This window comes from Mesoplodon mirus, assembly GCF_964341445.2.
Source record: "Mesoplodon mirus genome assembly, contig: SUPER_3_unloc_1, whole genome shotgun sequence".
Classification (NCBI taxonomy): domain Eukaryota; kingdom Metazoa; phylum Chordata; class Mammalia; order Artiodactyla; family Ziphiidae; genus Mesoplodon; species Mesoplodon mirus.
Window position 1 is genome coordinate 8390725 of NW_028295818.1, and position 17902 is coordinate 8408626.

Below are 17902 nucleotides of genomic sequence, written 5' to 3' on the forward strand. Positions count from 1 at the left end.
ATTTACTTATTGTATACATATGGCAATAGAAGCTGCTAAGGCAATCATTGCTATTCTGCAAAACAACAAGGCACAGAAGCAGATGTCTTATTTCCGAGATTTCTCCCCCCAGGATTATTATGATTAAAGATCCTTTCCCCCCACTCCCTGGAGAGGACAAGGGGCTGCTCGCTGGAGGATTTTTAATGACTTAGGGAAAGGCTCAAATATCCCCCCATTAGGGTAATCCACCCCAGGGGCAAACCACACAAGAATATTATGAATTTATTTTATTTTTCTATCCTTGCAAAGGTAATACTCAGCTCATTAGAATATGAAAACTATACTGTCAAATTTCAGAATTACATGGATGAAGAAAATCACCAAAGTGGCATCATATCATGTGTGTTACAGTTGTATTTACTATATTGACTATATTAAGTATGTTGTGTTAACAATGTATTGTATAAGTATATATTGAAAAGGCAAAATGCTGTAACGTATTTCAGAGAAAATAATTATGTTGGCCAACCCCAAATTGTACATTGTAGATGGGTCCTAGGAAAAGAAGATTTAATTCATAGTGAACAAGAGGTTAGCTTCTGTTTTCAGCCATGTGCTATTTCAAGAATTAAACATCATGAATAATACAGGATATAAGAGGAATAGTCTAAAGATGGAAAAGCACATTTTGATTAGGAAAGAGAATTTAAGGCTTAAGTCTTTTTTTTAAGGAAAACTGCCTTATTACTATGAGATAAGAAAATTGTTTCCTTCTTTTCTTCCTTGCTTTCTTCTTCTTTTTTTTAACCTTTTTAATTTTGGATATTTGACCTCTAAGCTGAGATGACTGAAAATGCCTCCTCTGGGCATCAACCTTTTTGAAAGACTTTTTCCCCCTCCCTGAGGCCTATTTGTCTCTTGGAGGCTTTGTCTACATTACTCCTCAAGAGGCAAGCATTTGTCCTTGCACTAAATGCTGACATCTCCTGAGAAGAGGGAAGCTGCAAAGTAGAAGAATTGAAGGTCAGTATGTTGATATTGGTCTCAAGCACATTGATGCACATTTGTGTATTGGGGAAGGGGAGTGAAGCTTGAGAGTGGGCCAGTGGGGAGGGGTAAATATTTTGTGATGCTGTCTACCTATGGGCTTATAAGGTTTACAGCTGCATTAGGAGGACAAGCATTACCATTAGCATGAAAAGTAGGGCAGACCTCAGTTGCAAAAGCTTCTAGCCATACACATAGGGCAATACGTAAATGATACACCTTATTGCATTCACCCATTCACCCTCCCCTGTTCACGCTAATTGGAAATTTCCATCCATTTCAGAGAAGTAACACAACTATCAATCATTTTCCCTGGCACGAATCTTCCAGGAGGAAGAAAATGGAATACACCTAGCAACAGAGCTCACGCACTAGTAGTCCATGTGTCTTAGATTTAATATCTGATGACTAGCTGCATTGAAGCCAAGAGGTGGTTCACAAAGTTGCTGCACATTAGAATCACCTGGGGAACTCTGAGACCTCCCCGTGCCCAGGCTCCTCCCTAGACCTACTGAATCAAAATCTCTGGGGCTGGGACCCAGACACCAATGTTTTTCTTCCAAGCTCTTTAGGTAATTCAAACGAGCAGCAAAGCTTGAGAACCAGCCCAATAATGGGAACAAACTTATTTCACACAGATAAAGTGGGGCAATTCATATGTTAAAAGAACGTGAATATATGTATATATTTCTTTTTTTCGCTTTATTCTGTTTGTATTTCAAATAGGCTTTTTTTTCCTTCTGCAAAAAGCGTTACTGTTTCCATTTGGTCCAAGGCTTGGGAGAGGGCTCCAGGGCGGTTACAAAGCTGCCTAGTGGCTGCAGAGCGGGGCTTCAGGCAGAAGCTCTGACGCCAGAGGGTCTCCTCAGACGCGGCTGGACTTCAGAGACTCCTGTTTGGCTCGAGGGTGAGCCTTTCAAAGAGATACTCGCCCAGCACAGCCTGCGGACCAGCCAGCCTGCGGAGGTTGTTCAGGTGGTCGCCCATCTTCTGGATGAGTTTCACCTGCTCCTCCAGGAAGCGGCTCTCCAAGAAGTCACAGAGCTGGGAGTCTGCACGGGCAGGACCCAGGGCGCGCAGATCCGATAGTGCCTGGTTCAGATTCTTCTCCCTAAGAATGGCGGCTTCCATAGCATCCTGGGTTTTACCCCACTCATCCTGAGAAATCTTCCGTGCATCCTGGAAGAGGGCGTGGCCGCAGCACTGGTTTTGCATTTTCAAGAGGCGCTGGGCGCCCTCACACTTCTCCTCAGCCAGTTGGCAAAAAATGTGGCCCATACTGTCCAGAGTCCCATTGTTGCTGTCGAAATAGATGCTCAGAGAGAGGTAAGTGTCCACAGATGCATGTTGAACAGGCGGTGGGCGGCGGCTTCCACCTCGGTGGAATAATTCTGATGAACCTGGGTACTCGTGGTTGATCAGTGATAAGGAGCTAAGCTCAAAAACTGGTGTTGGCCTGTCCTGGAGGCTGAGGATAGCTGAGTGTCTGATTCCAAAGGTTGAGAAAGGAAGAAAGGTTGGAGGGTGGTCGGGGGCTGGAGCAAGGAGCGTCCCTGGGTCTGTTCATTCCAAACACTGTTGAAGCAAAAGACAGATCTGCAGGACTGCCGAACGCACTGCCTCAAATAGGCTTTGATATAAATGAACAAGAAGTCCAAGCAAGGACAAAACTTACCCTTCCTCCCACCAAAATAGCTGGTGATACTAGAATCTAGATCTGGGAAGGGATTCTTCCATTACTTTCTTAACATTCCAAGCCACTAGAGCAGTGGTTCTCAAAGTATGGTCACCTTGTAACCAAGCAGTACCCTATGGGGCCTTCCTAGGACAGACCCATCCACCATATCCTCTATTGTAGTTTCTCTCTGAAGTACTCAGATAATAGTATCTCAGGCATATTTCTTGAGTTTTCAGATGCTAAAAACCACCACCCAATGGAAGAAATGAACTCTTTGATGATCATGAGCATGTAGCCCCCAGACCTTCTGGCACCTAAGGATGGATAATGTTACCTGCCTTGTGGCCTCAACATCAGCCAGTCAGAGGATTGTGCACGAGCTGATCACATGCCCTGGGATGTCCCTCCCTCACCTGGCCTTTAAAAATGCTTTGCTGAAATCCTTTGGAGATTTCAGGGGTTTTGGAACACGGACCACCCCTCTCCTTGCTCGATCCTGCAATAAACCTTTCTCTTCTCCAGACTCCAACCTTTAGGTTTGTTTGGCCTCACTGTGCTTCAGACACATGAACCTGCATTCGGTAACAACCTGACCAGCTTTACCAGCGTCCCCTGATAATGTGTCAGATATTCAAGTTTTAGGGCCCTATCCCAGCCCTATGGAATCAGCAACTCTAGAGGGGCTCAGTGATCTCTGTTATAACAGGCCCTCCATATGATTTTTATTCACCTTAAAGTTTGAAAATATCTGCATTGTCAGCTGGCCAAAGCGTCCACCAGCAGGTTAAGGGGAGTGACGCCTGGAAAAGATAGGGAGTAGCCAAGGCAAGTACAGCAGCATTTGCCGTGGTAGTAATGGAGAATGCCTTTTCTCCACTGGTTGGCACAGACTAGTATCTGGGAGCAGTGGCAGGGTTATTTAGGATGCTTTACAATTCATTGTAGAGTGACCGCTTTCCTGGTTTGCCAGGGACTTCCCCTGTGTGAATACTTAAAATCTCATCCTGGCAAACCCCTTAGCCCTGGATTTGAAAAACTTAGGGAATAACATGAAATTTAGGGGAAACATGATCTAGGATTTGGGCAAGTCACAAGTGCTAATTAAAGCTAAGCAAGTATGGACAACATCTAGCCTTCTTTACCCCTTTGTGGGAAGGTAAATCTGATTGGGTGAAAGGACTTATTGTTAAGAAATCTTTGTAGAAACATCCCCTTCTGCTTAGTCCGCTGGTTCTCAGTTCTGGGTAGACACTGGCATCGTCTGAGGAAATTTAAAGTTATTTTATTGGTCTAGGATGACCAACAGTCAGTGTGAGGGTTTTTAAAAAGTGCTTCAGATGATTCTAATATGCAGCCAAATTTAGGTGCCACTGCTTAAGCTTTTGAACCACTGCTACATATTTTCACCTCATCTTCCTATGAGAATATCCAACTGTAGTTGAGGTTTGTTTTTTTTTCTTTTTCTTTTTTTAACTGTCTTATTATAAGATTTACTGTCTTAAATAAGATTGAATGTACAGAAAATCCTGCTAGTCCATCTGGTATAGCTAGATACTTAGAATAATATCGTTAAGATATATACCATTTAAGTACTGTGACTGGCCTTTTAAAAATTAACATATGCATTGAATTAGTACAATCTCTTTTGAAGTTGTCATGTTGGGGAGCTATACCTGTAATCTGCTGCCATTGCTAAATATCTGGACAATTCTTATTAGGAATTGTTTTTAAACATCTTTAGGGATTAAAACCAAGAGTGCTGTATTATTTGTACTGGGACCACAAAAACCTCACAAAGTTTCCCCACTGTACCTTCTACCCCCATCTCTAACCCTTGGCAACTTCTAATCTGTTCTCCATCTCCACAGTTTTGTTATTTTAAGAATAATATGTAAACATAATCATGAATTACTTAATCTTCGGAGATTGGCTTTTAAAAATTTTTTCTTCAGCATCATTCCCTTGAAGTTCATTTTAATTTTTGCATATATTAATAATTTGTTCCTTTTCGTTGCTCCGTAGTATTCTATCATAAGATTTTATCACAATTTGTTTCAACATTCATCCATTGAAAGACATTTGGGTAGTTGCCAGTTTTGCGCTATTATAAATAAAACTGCTCTGAACATTTATGTGTAAGTTTCTGTGGGAACTTAATTAAGTTTTTGTTTCTTTTGGATAAATGCTCAAGAGTACAATTACTGCGTTGTAGGGTGAATCTACTTTTAGGATTAAAAGAGACTGTCAAGCTGTTTCTCAGAGTGGCTAAACCATTTTATTTTCCCACCAGTGACGTGATATAACTTTTCTACGTACTCACCAGCATTTGATGTTGTCACTATAATTTTAGTTATTCTCTGATATCTCATTATGGTCTTAATTTGCATTTCCCTAATGCTAATGATGTTGAGCATCTTTTCATGTGCTTCTTTGCCATGTGTATATTCTCTTCCATGCAATGTCTGTTCCTGTCTTCTGCCTATTTTCTAGTTGGATTTTTTTAAGTTGTTTGGAGAGTTCTTTGTATATTATAGATACAAGTCATCTGTCTCATGTGGGATTTTCAAATATGTTTTCCCACTGTGTAATTTGAGTTTTCATCCACTTAAAAGGATCTTCTATGAAGCATTTTTAACTCATTTTGATGAGATCCAATTTATCAGTTTTTGCTTTTATTGATCATACTTTCGGTGTCAAGTCTAAGAATTATTCACCTAGTTCTAGATGCCAAAGATTTTCTCCTATTTCTTTTTCTAAAATTGTCCTGCTTTTACATTTAAGATTATGATCCAGTTTGATTTAATTTTTGTGTAAGGTGTGGAGGTTTAGGTTAAGGTTCATTTTTTGTTTGTTTTTGTCGAGGGATGTCCAACTGTTTCAGTACCATGTTTTGAAATGTCTACTCTTCCTTGATAGCTTTTGCACTGCTGCAAAACAGGTTAAATGTATTTATGTCAGTCTATTTCTGGGTTCTCTATTCCATTCCATTGATCTATGTATCTGCCCTCCAAAATTACTGCGAAGTCTTGAAATTGGGTGGATTAATTCCTCCCATTTTAATCTTCCTTTACAAATTGTTTTAGCTATTCTTCAGCCTCTTCTTACCATACAAATCTTAGAAAAAGCTTGTCTATATCCGCAAAAACCTTGAGGGCATTTTAAGAGTAATTGTGTTAAGCCTCTTAACTTGGGGAGAATTGACATCTTTATTATGTTGTGTTTTCTAATCCATGAACAAGGTATGTCTCCCTATTTGTTTGGGACTTTAAAATTTTTCTTCATCAGCATTTTGTAATTTTCAGTATAGAGGTCCTATAAATGTCTTATTGGGCTTGTATTTAAGTATTTATTTAGGTCAGTTGTAAATGGCATCACATATTTTAATTTAAGCTTCTACACATTTGTTATTAATATATAATGTGATAAAACTGTGTTGATCTTGTACTCTAAAACATTTACAAACTAATATTATTTCTCAAGCTTTTTGTGGATTCCTTGGTATTTTCTCCATTTAGATTATCATCTCCTCTTCAGACACAGACAGTTTTACCTTTCCTTAGGCAATATAATAGGATATATTACTCTTCAACATTCAGTAGGATATATTCCTTCCTATTCAACATAGTAGGACTAGTCCTTTTATCTTTTAAATGAACTTTTTAAAACTTTAACATTTAAATTTATGTATTTATTTATTTTTGCTTATTTTCTTACTAGAACCTCCAGTAATATATTTAATAAAAGTGGTGAGAGCAGATATCCGTGCCTTGTTTCTGATCTTACAGAGAAAGCATTCAGTCTTTCACAGTTAAATATAATCTCGGTATAGGTTGTTTGTAGATCATCTTTATGAGTTTCAGTATGTTCCTTTTCTATTCCTAGTTTGCTTGGAGTTCTTTTTTCTTCTTTTTTTACAATCATGAATGGGATTGGATTTTGTCAAGTGCTTTCTCTGCCTTATTGGATAGGATCACATGACTTTTCCCGTTAATCTATTGGATATGGTGGATAACATTGTTTGATTTTCAAATATTTAACCAACTTCGCATAACTAGAATAAATGCCACTTGGTCATGGTATATTATTCTTTTTATATATTTCTGGATTTAATTTGCTACTATTTGGCAGAGGATTTTTACAGCCAATTTCATAAAAAATATTGGTCTGTAGTTTTCTTCTTTCTATACTATCCCTGTCCGGTTTTGGTATCAAGGTAATACTGGCTTCATAAATTTAATTAGGAACTGTTCCTTCTACTTCTATTTCTTATCAAATCATGTAAAATTGGTGTTAATTCTTTATGTCTTGGGTAAAAGTGAAACATCTAAGCCTGAATATTCCTTTTGGGAGTTTTTAAATGAAAAATCAGTGTTTCTAATGGTTACAGGAAAATTGAGATTATCTATTTCATCTTGGCTGAGTTTTGGTAGTTTTGAGTGTAGAAGCATTGGCCCATTTCATCTACATTTTTGAATTTATAATGTAGACTTGTTCATAAGAAGTAGTCCCTCATTAACCTGCAGGATATGTCATGGTATCCCTGGTTGCATTTCTGATATCTGTGATTTGTGCCATCCATCTTTTTATCTTTATCAGTCTTGCTAGATCTTTATTGATTAGATTGTTTATTTCCAAGAACCAGACTTTTGTTTCATTGATTTTTCCCCCCTATTTTCCTGTTTTCAGTTTCATGGATTTCTATTTCATCTTTATTATTTCCTTCTTTCTGCTTGTTTAGTGTTTTTTCCTCTTCCTTTTTTACTGTTGTAATATAGAAAATTAGATTATTGCTTTGAAATACTTTCTTTCCCAATTTAGTGCTATAAACTTCCCTTTCAGCATTGCTTTCACTTCATTCTGCAAACTTTGATCTGTTATATCTCCATTTTCTTTTATTCTATGCATTAAAAAATATTTCCTTGCTGCTGTCTTTTTTACCCATGAGTTATTTGGAATTGTGATGTTTAGTTTTCACATGATTGAAGATTTTCCTGTTGTCTTTCTGTTATTGATTTCTAGTCTGATTCCATTATGGCTAGAGAACATACTCTATGGTTTTAATTCTTTTAAATCTGCTAATTTTTTATGAATATATAAATGAAAGAAATAAGAAAACCTCTGAGTCTTAGCATCCAACACTTAGGCACATTACGATTTAAATCTGCTAAGGTTCTTTTTATTGCCCAGTATATAGTATATGAGTGAATATTCCATGGACACTTGAATATGTATTCTGCTGTTACTGAGTGTGTTCTTTAAATGTCAGTTATATCCTATTGATTGATGATGTTTTCATTTCTTCCATATTCTTGCTGATTTTTCTCTCTGGTAGTTCTATAAATTGCTGTGCTGAAGTCTCAAATAATAATTGTGGATTTAAAATTTTCTCCTTTTACTACTTTTTCAGTGTTTGCTTCATGTATTTTGAAGTTCTGTTGTTTGGTGCACACACATTTAGTATCAATAGGTCATCTAGGTGGATTATTCCTGTTATCTTTATGTAATGACCCTGTTTGCCCCTAATAATTTCCTTTGCTCTGAAGTCTACTTTATCTGATATTAATATAGCCATTCCTACTTTTTCTGATTAACGTTCACATGATATATCATTATCTTCCTTTTACTTTGAACTCCCTATATCATGATGTTTAAAGTAAACTTCTTATAGACAGTATATAGTTGGATCATGCTTGTGAATTTTTAATCTACTCTTCCAATCTCTCTTTGACTTCGTTATTTAGATCATTTACAGTTAATGTAATTATTGCTATGTTAAAGATTAGGTCTACCATTTTATTTTTTGTTTTGTCTTTTACCTTAGTTTCTCAATCCTGTGTTTCTCTTATTTTGGGTTACTTAAACATTTTTTAATAAGTCCATTTTAATTTAATTTATTTATAATCATTTGTGTATACTGTTTGTATAGTTTTCTTAGTGGTTGCTTTTGGCATCACAGTATACATATGTAACTTACCATAGCCTACTGGAATCAGTGTTTTATTACTTCAAGTGAAGTTCCAAAATTTTACTTCCATTTAGTCTCTTAATATTCCCCAGTTTTAAAGTATGATTTTCTGTAGTATTTCCTTTCTCTACATTGAGAACCACATCAGATGGTGTCATAATATTTGCTTTGACCATCGGATAGTATTTAAGAAACTCATGAGGCTAATGATAGTCTCTTATATATACCCCATTTGTTTTCACCCATTCCATTGTTCCCCTTTTCTTTCTGAAGTTCCCAGTCTTCTGTTATTGTTTTTTTTTTATGTTTTCATAACATTAGGTGATATCTGGGCTTTCCAGTGCCATTGGATATGAGTTTCAGGAAACACTGAGTCTGGCTCACTTAATGCTGCTGAGTTGGAGGGTTTGTATATGTTGGGTCTGTTGGTGCAGCAGGTGCTAGCAGATTAGACTAATGTTGATGGGACTAGTGCCACAGGAGGATGGGTTCCCATTCAGGTTATGCTGCTGCTACAGTAGATCGAGTCCCCCTCTACCCCAAGTGTGGGGCAGTGACCTGCTGCTGTCACTGCTTTGTATTAGGCTGCGTTTGCCTCAGGTGTGTGGTGGGATCCCTTGGAAGCTGCTGCTGCTGTCAATCACAAGGTTAAATTCATTTCAGAAATACTTAAGTATAAATATATAGCCTGGCTCCTATAGGATCCCTGTAATAGTTTTTTATTGCTTTCATACAAATGACCACAAATATAGTGACTCAAAACAATGTCAATTGATTACCTTACAAGTCTGACATTGGTCTCAATTGAGTAAAGTAAAAGTGTTGGCAGGATCGACAGATGAATGGATAAAGATGTGGCACATATATACAATGGAATATTACTTAGCCATAAAAAGAAATGAAATTGAGTTATTTGTAGTGAGGTGGATTGACCTAGAGACTGTCATACAGAGTGAAGTAAGTCAGAAAGAGAAAAACAAATACCGTATGCTAACACAGATATATGGAATCTGAAAAAAAAGAAAAAATGGTTATGAAGAACCTAGGGGGCAGGGCAGGAATAAAGATGCAGCCATAGAGAGTGGACTTGTGGACACAGGGAGGGGGAAGGGTAATCTGGGATGAAGTGAGAGAGTGGCATGGACATATATACACTACCAAATGTAAAATAGATAGCTAGTGGGAAGCAGCCGCAAAGCACAGGGAGATCAGCTCTGTGCTTTGTGTCCACATACAGGGTTGCGATCGGGAATGGAGGGTGGTAGGGAGATGCAAGAGGGAGGAGATATGGGGATATATGTATATGTATAGCTGATTCACTTTGTTATGAAGCAGAAACTAACACACCATTGTAAATCAGTTATACTCCAATATAGATGGTTAAAAAAGAAAAAAAAATGTGTTGGCAGAGCTACATTCTTTTCTGGAGGCTCTTAGGGGTGTTTCTGTTCCCTGGACTTTATCCGCTTCCAGCGGTCACTTGTAGTCCTTGACTCAGAGTCCCCTTTCTCCACCTACAAAACCCAAAATGTTGAATCTCTCTGATTCTGCTTCTATTAGGACATGTCTCTCTTTCTCTTTCTACAGTTGGGAATTGTTTTCTACTTTTAAGGACTCATGCAATTAGATTTGTTCCATGAGGTAATCCAGGATAATCTTTCTATCTCAAGGTCTATAACTTCAGTCATATCTGCAAAGTCCTCTTCACCATGTAAGGTAACATATTAATAGGTTCTAGGGATTAGGGTGAGGGCATTTTTAGGAGCCATTATGCTCCCTACCACACCCTCAACAAGTGACCTTGAGAAAATTACTGAGATTTTTAAAGCCTTACTTTCCTCAAACATAAAATGGAAAGAAAGCTAACTAGTTAACATCATGAATGTGAAACAGTATATATGAAATCAACTAATTCAAAAAATAAGATTTCTTCTTTTTCTTTATGATTTACATGATTCTCAGAGTTCAGTTACTTGAAGATTTACTTTTTTTTAAACAGAACTAAAGAATTTCAGGGTTCAGGTGCTGTAAGATTGTCTGAATTATCTGAGTAACAATTAGCTAAGCACAGGTGTAAAGCATTTGGTTTACTCCCTGGTTTTCTTTATCTTCTCATCCCAGTAAATGCATGTCCCTTTTCTAGCTCCAGCCAGTAGAGTCAGAGCTTGTTTTACTGTTTAACTAAAGTTGAATTTAAATTCTCTCTACATCTCCAGATTCTCAGCCCTGGTTGCATATTATAATCACCTGGGGAGATTTCAAGAACTACTGATGCCAAATTTCTACCTATCATGGATATTTGAGGAGGGACCTGGAATGAAATGCTCTAGCTTATGGTTTTTGGAACCAAATCATAGTCTACACTGAGCCAAATTATTTGCGAGATCACCTCTAAAAAGGAATTTATCTGTGGTAACTAATGCTCTTCCTTTGTCAGTATGCTTGATTTGTCCCTCTTTGGGGGAAAAAAAGAGGGGGAAAAACACCCCAGCAGTTGTGCTCCCTGAATTATAACCTGATGCTGTGGAATTAGTGTTGGCTTAGAGTGCACATCTTCGGATACCCATTCTCTCTCCTGCTTCCTTGCATGAACTTATATCCTTGGGCAGTGTTTCATCCACCACTCTCTTTTGCTTCTAATCTTAGCAAGTAAAGTCTCCCCTTAATGAAATAGCATTTCATGAGGCTTACTGGGAGCATAGGTCTGTTCCAGGCCTATCCTATGTTAGCTAAAGCAGATATAAGTGATGTATTTTTGGCATTCATCCTTGTGGGTTGGAAAGAGAAGACAGAATTTTATCCTTTAGGTGTCATCTGACTGGACAAATGGGCTCTTTCCCTCTGCTGCCTACCATGTAAAAACCTGAGGGTGTTACCTCTAGAAGGTATCTTCTAGTTATCAAAATAGTTCAGATAAGTCAAATTTCTCAGTAAAAGATCACAAAACTATGTCTTAGGTGGTTAATTTTCTATGTCAATTTGTCTGGGCCACCATGCCCGGTTATTTGGTCAGATATTATTCTGGATATTTCTGTGATGGTGTTTTCGTGTTTTTTTACAATTTTTATTTATTTATTTATTTATTTATTTATTGATATTTTTGGCTGCGTTGGGTCTTCGTTGTCAGACGTGGGCTTTTTCTACTTGCAGCAAGCGAGGGCTACTCTTTGTTGTGGTGTGCAGGCTTCTCATTGCGGTGGCTTCTCTTGTTGCAGAGCATGGGCTCTAGGCGCACGGGCTCAGTAGCTGTGGTGCACGGGCTTATTTGCTCCACGGCACATGCGATCTTCCCAGACCAGGGCTCAAACCTGTGTCCCCTGCATTTGCAGGCAGATTCTTAAGCACTGTGCCACCAGGGTAGTCTCTGTGATGGTGTTTTTGGATGAAATTCATATTTAAATTGGTGTTGGACTTTGAGTACAGCAGATTATCCTCCATAGTATGGGTGCGCCTCATCCAATCAGTTGAAGCTCTTAATAAAACAAAGACTGACCTCCCTGTCGCAAAAAGGAATTCTGCCAGAAGACTTACAGAAATTGAACTGCAACTCTTCCTAGAGTCTCTAGACAGCCTAACCTGCAGATTTTGAATTGACCAAGCCTCTATTATTGTGTGAACCAATTGTTTAAAATCTCTCTCTCTCTTTCTCTATCTTTATATAGATATGGATATAGATCTAGGTATCAATATTGATATCTAGATCTAGATCTATCAATATATATGGGCACATTGTATACACATGCTGTTGGTTCTGTTTTTCTGGAGAAGCTTGACTAATATAGTGGCCCATATAAATAAAAGGATGAACCCAAGTTCACCCAGGTAGAAAGTAGTACAATGAGAACTGGAACTTAAGGCCTCATGACTCATTCAGCTGTGAACACTGACCCAGAACTGGGGTCCGCAAACTCTGGCCCACTGATCAGATCTCGCTTGACTCCTGGTTTTGTACATAACATTTTGCTTGAACACAGCCACACCCATTCATTAACATATGGTGCATGGCTGTTTCTGTGCTACAGCAGCAGATAGGCAGTTGCAACGGAGAGGTATGGTACACAAAATCCAAAATATTTACTATCTGACCCTTTACAGAAAAGATCTGCTGACCCTTGCTCTAGGATGCCATCTGATTTCTGATAACACAGAGGAGAATAATTCATGCACATTGGGGTTGATTGTTAATCTCCTGTCCTCCTTAGGTCAAAGATCTCTTAAATGCTCACCCTTGCAATAGCCAGCTTGGGGAGCATTGTCTGAGGATGCAGAAATATTTCTTGCCAGGTCTTTCCAATCCACACTGCTCCCTGACTATGGTTCTTAAAACCTATTTTTTAAAAAATATTTTATTGGAATATAGTTGATTTACAGTGTTGTGTTAATTTCACGTGTACAGCAAAGTGAATCCGTTATACATATACATATATCCACTTTTATTTTTTTAGAGTGATTTCCAAATAGCCCATTACAGAGTATTGAGTGGAGTTCCCTGTGCTAATAAGAAGAACAGGTTCTTATTAGTTATCTATTTTATGTATAGCAATGTGTATATTTCAGCCCCAATCTCCCAATTTAGCCTCCCCACCACAATACCCTGGTAACCCTAAGTTTGTTTTCTACATCCTTGCCTCTACTTCTAAAACCTGTCTATTTTAACCAACTACCACTCATTGCTTACTGTCTCTGGCTTCATGTACTTCATAATAAATCTACCTCTTGTTCAATCCTGGATGACATGTTCCAAGGACTGAGATAATATCTTCTTCTACATAACTTGTCCTTGATATTGTCTAACTTGGGGTCTTTATCTATGTCCCAAAGAAGACAGTCACACTCTGTCTTCTAGTACTACTAATAATACCACATTTTATGGCATGAATTTGACCCAATGCACTGAACTATCCCTTTAGAAACTGTATGCAACCTGTCACTGGGTTTTAGCACCGGGATAGAGCTCAAATTAGTGTTCATATTTAAACAAATCTACTTGACCAGAAACTTTTTGTCTCACCATTTATTTTATTACACAAGTAACTTCTCTCTTTGCATCTATGATGTAAATATTTTTAATTTCCTAAATTATCTGAAAAATTATTTAGAGCTTCCATTTCAGTAGGCATTGGAATTGCTGTGTTATGACTATTTCATTATTTTATTTCCAAATGTTAAATTAGGCTTCAAGCTTTGGCCAAGAGTAGACAGGAAAGGGTTTTAAAAGAAATGAAGAATGGGAAAGACTTCTGATGCAACGGAGACTTAATAAAGATTTGCTTTTGAATCAAGAATTTATAATAAAGGTTTGATTTTGAATCAATAAGTTAGGTCATTGCAAAATAGCTCCCTGGTAAAATTCCATTCTTTTGTAATCATTAAGTACAGAAATTAACCATCAAAATATGCAGTGATCTTTTTCATTTTCTAAAAACAAACCTATATCTAGATGAGAGGAGAATTCATTTCATAACTCAGGCTCTGGACTTACGACTCCAAGTCCTGTTTTCTTTCAACCATGCCTACTAAGTTTCTGTCTAACTTCTTGAGCATGAGGTAATGGCTTCAGCTTTCATCTCCTTACTCAGTATATAGCTTGGTGACTAAGAGTAAGGGATCTAAACCTTGAGAACTTGGGTTCAAATCTTGACTCTAAAATTTACTTGTTGAGTACTCTTGAGCATGTTATCTGTTTCTGCCTCAGTTTTCTCATCTATAATATAGAGATAACATTACTTCTCTCAGCGAGTTGCTATGAGGGTTAAAAGAGAAAATTCATACAATGCAAGAATTTATCAGTTCTTGGAATACAATAAATACTGAAAAGAAATGTTAGCCATTATCAAGGGCCCCTCATTTTATGGATAATATAGATTAGTTTATATAGGTCTAATATTTACATATACATAAATATTTTGTACCTATATGTGTGTATACGTTCTTCTTAGAAATTGAGCAGTCAACATTCACATCTAAAAGTATGTGCTCCAGGGAGATCAGCTCGGTGCTTTGTGACCGCCTGGAGGGGTGGGATAGGGAGGGAGGGAGGGAGACGCAAAAGGGAGGGGATATGGGAACATATGTATATGTATAACTGATTAAATTTGTTTTAAAGCAAAAAAATAAATAAATAAATAAAAGTATGTGCTCTGTGAAATGTAGATCTCCTGTGTACAGACACAGTGCTGTAGTTATCTATTGCTACATAATAAAGAAGTCCAAACTTAGTGGTGAAATAAACAAAAATTGTAATATGTGCCCAGATTCTGTGGGTCAGCAATTCAAACAGTACACAGAGGAGATGGCTTGTCTCTACTCTGTGACTGATGTCTGAAACCTCAGCTCATGAGGATTCAAATGGCTGGGGCTGCAATCATCTAGATAATTTTAATTTACATGTCTGGCCCTTGAGATGGGATGACTTGAAGACTGGGCCCAACAAGGACTGTTGCCTGGAGTGCCTATAGATGTCTGCCCATGTGGCTTGGACTTCTCATAACGTGGTAGTTAGGATTCAAGATAGAGTATCCCAAGAATGAGTGTTCAGGGTTGAAGCATTCCAGGAGAATCATGCAAAAGCTGCATGACCTTTTATGACCTAGTCTTAGATGTTACATAGCATCACTTTATACTATTGCAGGCGTTGGAGACCTTTTTCCATAAAGTGTCAGACGGTCAATATTTTAGGCTTTACACGCCATACAGTCTCTTTTGAAACTACTTAGCTCCGCTGCTGTGATGTGAAAACAGACACAAACAATACATATACTAAGGAACATAGCTGTGTTCCAATCAAGCTTCATTTATAAAAGCCGGTAGAGGCCTAGATTTGGCCCACCAGCCATAATTTACTGACCCCTGCTCTATTGTTTGAGGCCACGGAAAGCCTGCCCAAATTCAAGGGGAAATGCCCACATCTGGATGTGAAGAATGGCAACGAATCTGAGACCCTGTATTAAAACCACTACATATGGGATACTTAGAAGAAGATCTGTCTGCATACCTTGTTTCTCCCATGTATGGTGGATATGAGGTATTGGCACATGTTACATCTCTGTAAGCCTGGGTCAAGGTCAAAGTTGAAATCTGAACTCAATGACCTTGATTTCTGGAAGAATTGGTAACTCTACTTATGATATCCTTACACTCCTTACCCATATAAATACACCACAAAAGATAGATTTCAAGTTAACAGTTGCTTTATGGCAGATTTTTATTATGTCTCCATTGACTGAATTATTCCATTTTGGTTAGAAACATGAGTTTTGTTTCTTTCCTAAAGAGATCTGCAACTTTTCAGATGCGGCATTTCATTCTAATGAGAGGATGATGTAGGTTTTTCTAAACGGAAAAAGCAGGGCAGGCTGAGTTCACTCAGATCATACCAATGCTTACAGGAATAACCGAAACTGGAACACAGGCTTCCAGGTTTTCCCGTCCTGTGCTCTTTCCGGTAGGTGCCATTGTCTGCTGGGCCTGGCAGTAATAAGTTTTGACCTTTACCTCTCTACACTCTTGTGAAGTGGTTTTGGGCTTTGTTAGCTTTCTTATGAGTTTGTACTAAATTGTGTCCATAAAGTAGGCTGAATTCCCCAGGGAAGGATGATAGCTGTTACTGTGTTATTACTGCAAATGTTGTGTTGGTTACTTTTTTTTCTTTTCTTTTGTCCAGTTGTATCCTGAACTTAAAAGTTATATTATCTGAAATGAACGATGTGCCTCTGGTGGAAAACACTAATTTAAGGGATGAAAATTCCTGATGATTGCTTCAGTCAACCCTTAATACACACTGAGCTTCATTAGTAAACAGACAACTCTCAGACCTTTCCCTTGGAAGAGGTCGCATAATCAGGCTTTGTGTTGATTTCGCATTCTGTTCGTTAGACACAGAACAAAGTAGAATGATTGGCTGGTACAGGGAAAGCAGAAAGAACTTTCTTCTATTTTGGTGATGCATCCCATAATAAGGGTTGAAAATGAGACTGGAGGTAAAAACGTGAAACTCAGAAGAGCAAAGGAGAGAGGATATTGTTTCTTTGAAAATATTCTTTCAGTGTTGGCCCAGATGAAATATGAAGCTGAGGAAATTTTTTTTAAGTGATGATTTTTGTGTTAACAATGTGAGTGTGGAATTAGTAAGAATCAGAAAGCAAGCATCCTTTTCCACCAAGGACTTGGGAGCAAGTGAAACCATAAATACTCCCGGTTCTTGGAAACCCTTTTGGAGCAGTAATCAGAGAAGGGTAAAGGCAAAGCCTCAGAGCAGAGGTGTTCAGAGCAAAGGGATAGGAGGAGAACAAAAGGAGAGTGGATATTTTTAGAGCTGTCATTTTGAAATGTACCTGCTTCTGATTCAGTGCTGCTTTGCTACTGTGTTGATCCCGTGGAAATCCTCAAAGCAGGAGCAGCCCTATTTTAAAATAATAAGGTTAGAGCAAGTGACTTGAATCCAGGTCTCTTTAGCTCAAGAGCACAGAGGAGAGTGTGAGGAAAGAGTGAGGCCACAAGGAATTGTTCACTGGGTACATTTTCCCCAAACCTCACTAACTGGGAGAAACTGACCACTGGATTATGTGGCTTGAAGGAAAGCAAAAATGTTGAAAGCAAAGAGTGTGGAGCTTGTTTAGAAAGCAAGCTCTATCATTTGGTCACCTGCTGATGATAATAGCATCGGCTGAGTCCTGACCATTTACAATGAAGGCACTTCTGTAGGTCATAAGTTCCAGGAGGGCCAGATCTGAGTATGTCTGTTTCAGCATTTAGCATGGTTTAGCATCTTAGAGCCCGGTACATTATTGGCATATAGTAGACTTAAAAATGAATATTTGTGGATTGTCTGAATGAGTGGATGGATGTGTGTGATTCATATCCTATTTGCAGGTCCTATGCCCTACAGTGGATTTTCTGTGTCAGATTGTGAAAGTATTTATGACGGGGATTGGCATTGTTCCCTATTTTATGGATAAACATTACACATGAAAGGACTTTACATTGACATCCCAAAAACCTCATAGGAATTACTTAACAAAAAAATAAACTTGGATTCTGTATAATTTCTAATTTATAAGCTGGCCAGGACACTGGTATTTCTGCCAGTCCTCTGGTAGTTCGGATGATGTCCCCATGATGACCCAGGCATAATCAGAATGGCTTTAGGATTTGGGAGCCAAAATGTTCCTCAGTATTTACTGCTTTGCTAGTCCATTTAAGAAAATGGACTATGGATAAAATAGCTTCAG

At 38.2% G+C, this 17902-nt stretch overlaps 1 pseudogene across 1 annotated transcript; it reads right to left on the reverse strand.

The window, feature by feature from the left end:
- Nucleotides 1-578: 578 nt before the first annotated feature.
- LOC309801624 (ferritin light chain-like) lies at nucleotides 579-16127 on the reverse strand (annotated as a pseudogene). The gene is made up of 2 exons: nucleotides 16059-16127; nucleotides 579-2429 (listed from the first exon to the last, which is right to left on the reverse strand). The product of its transcript is annotated as a ferritin light chain-like (transcript).
- Nucleotides 16128-17902: the final 1775 nt, after the last annotated feature.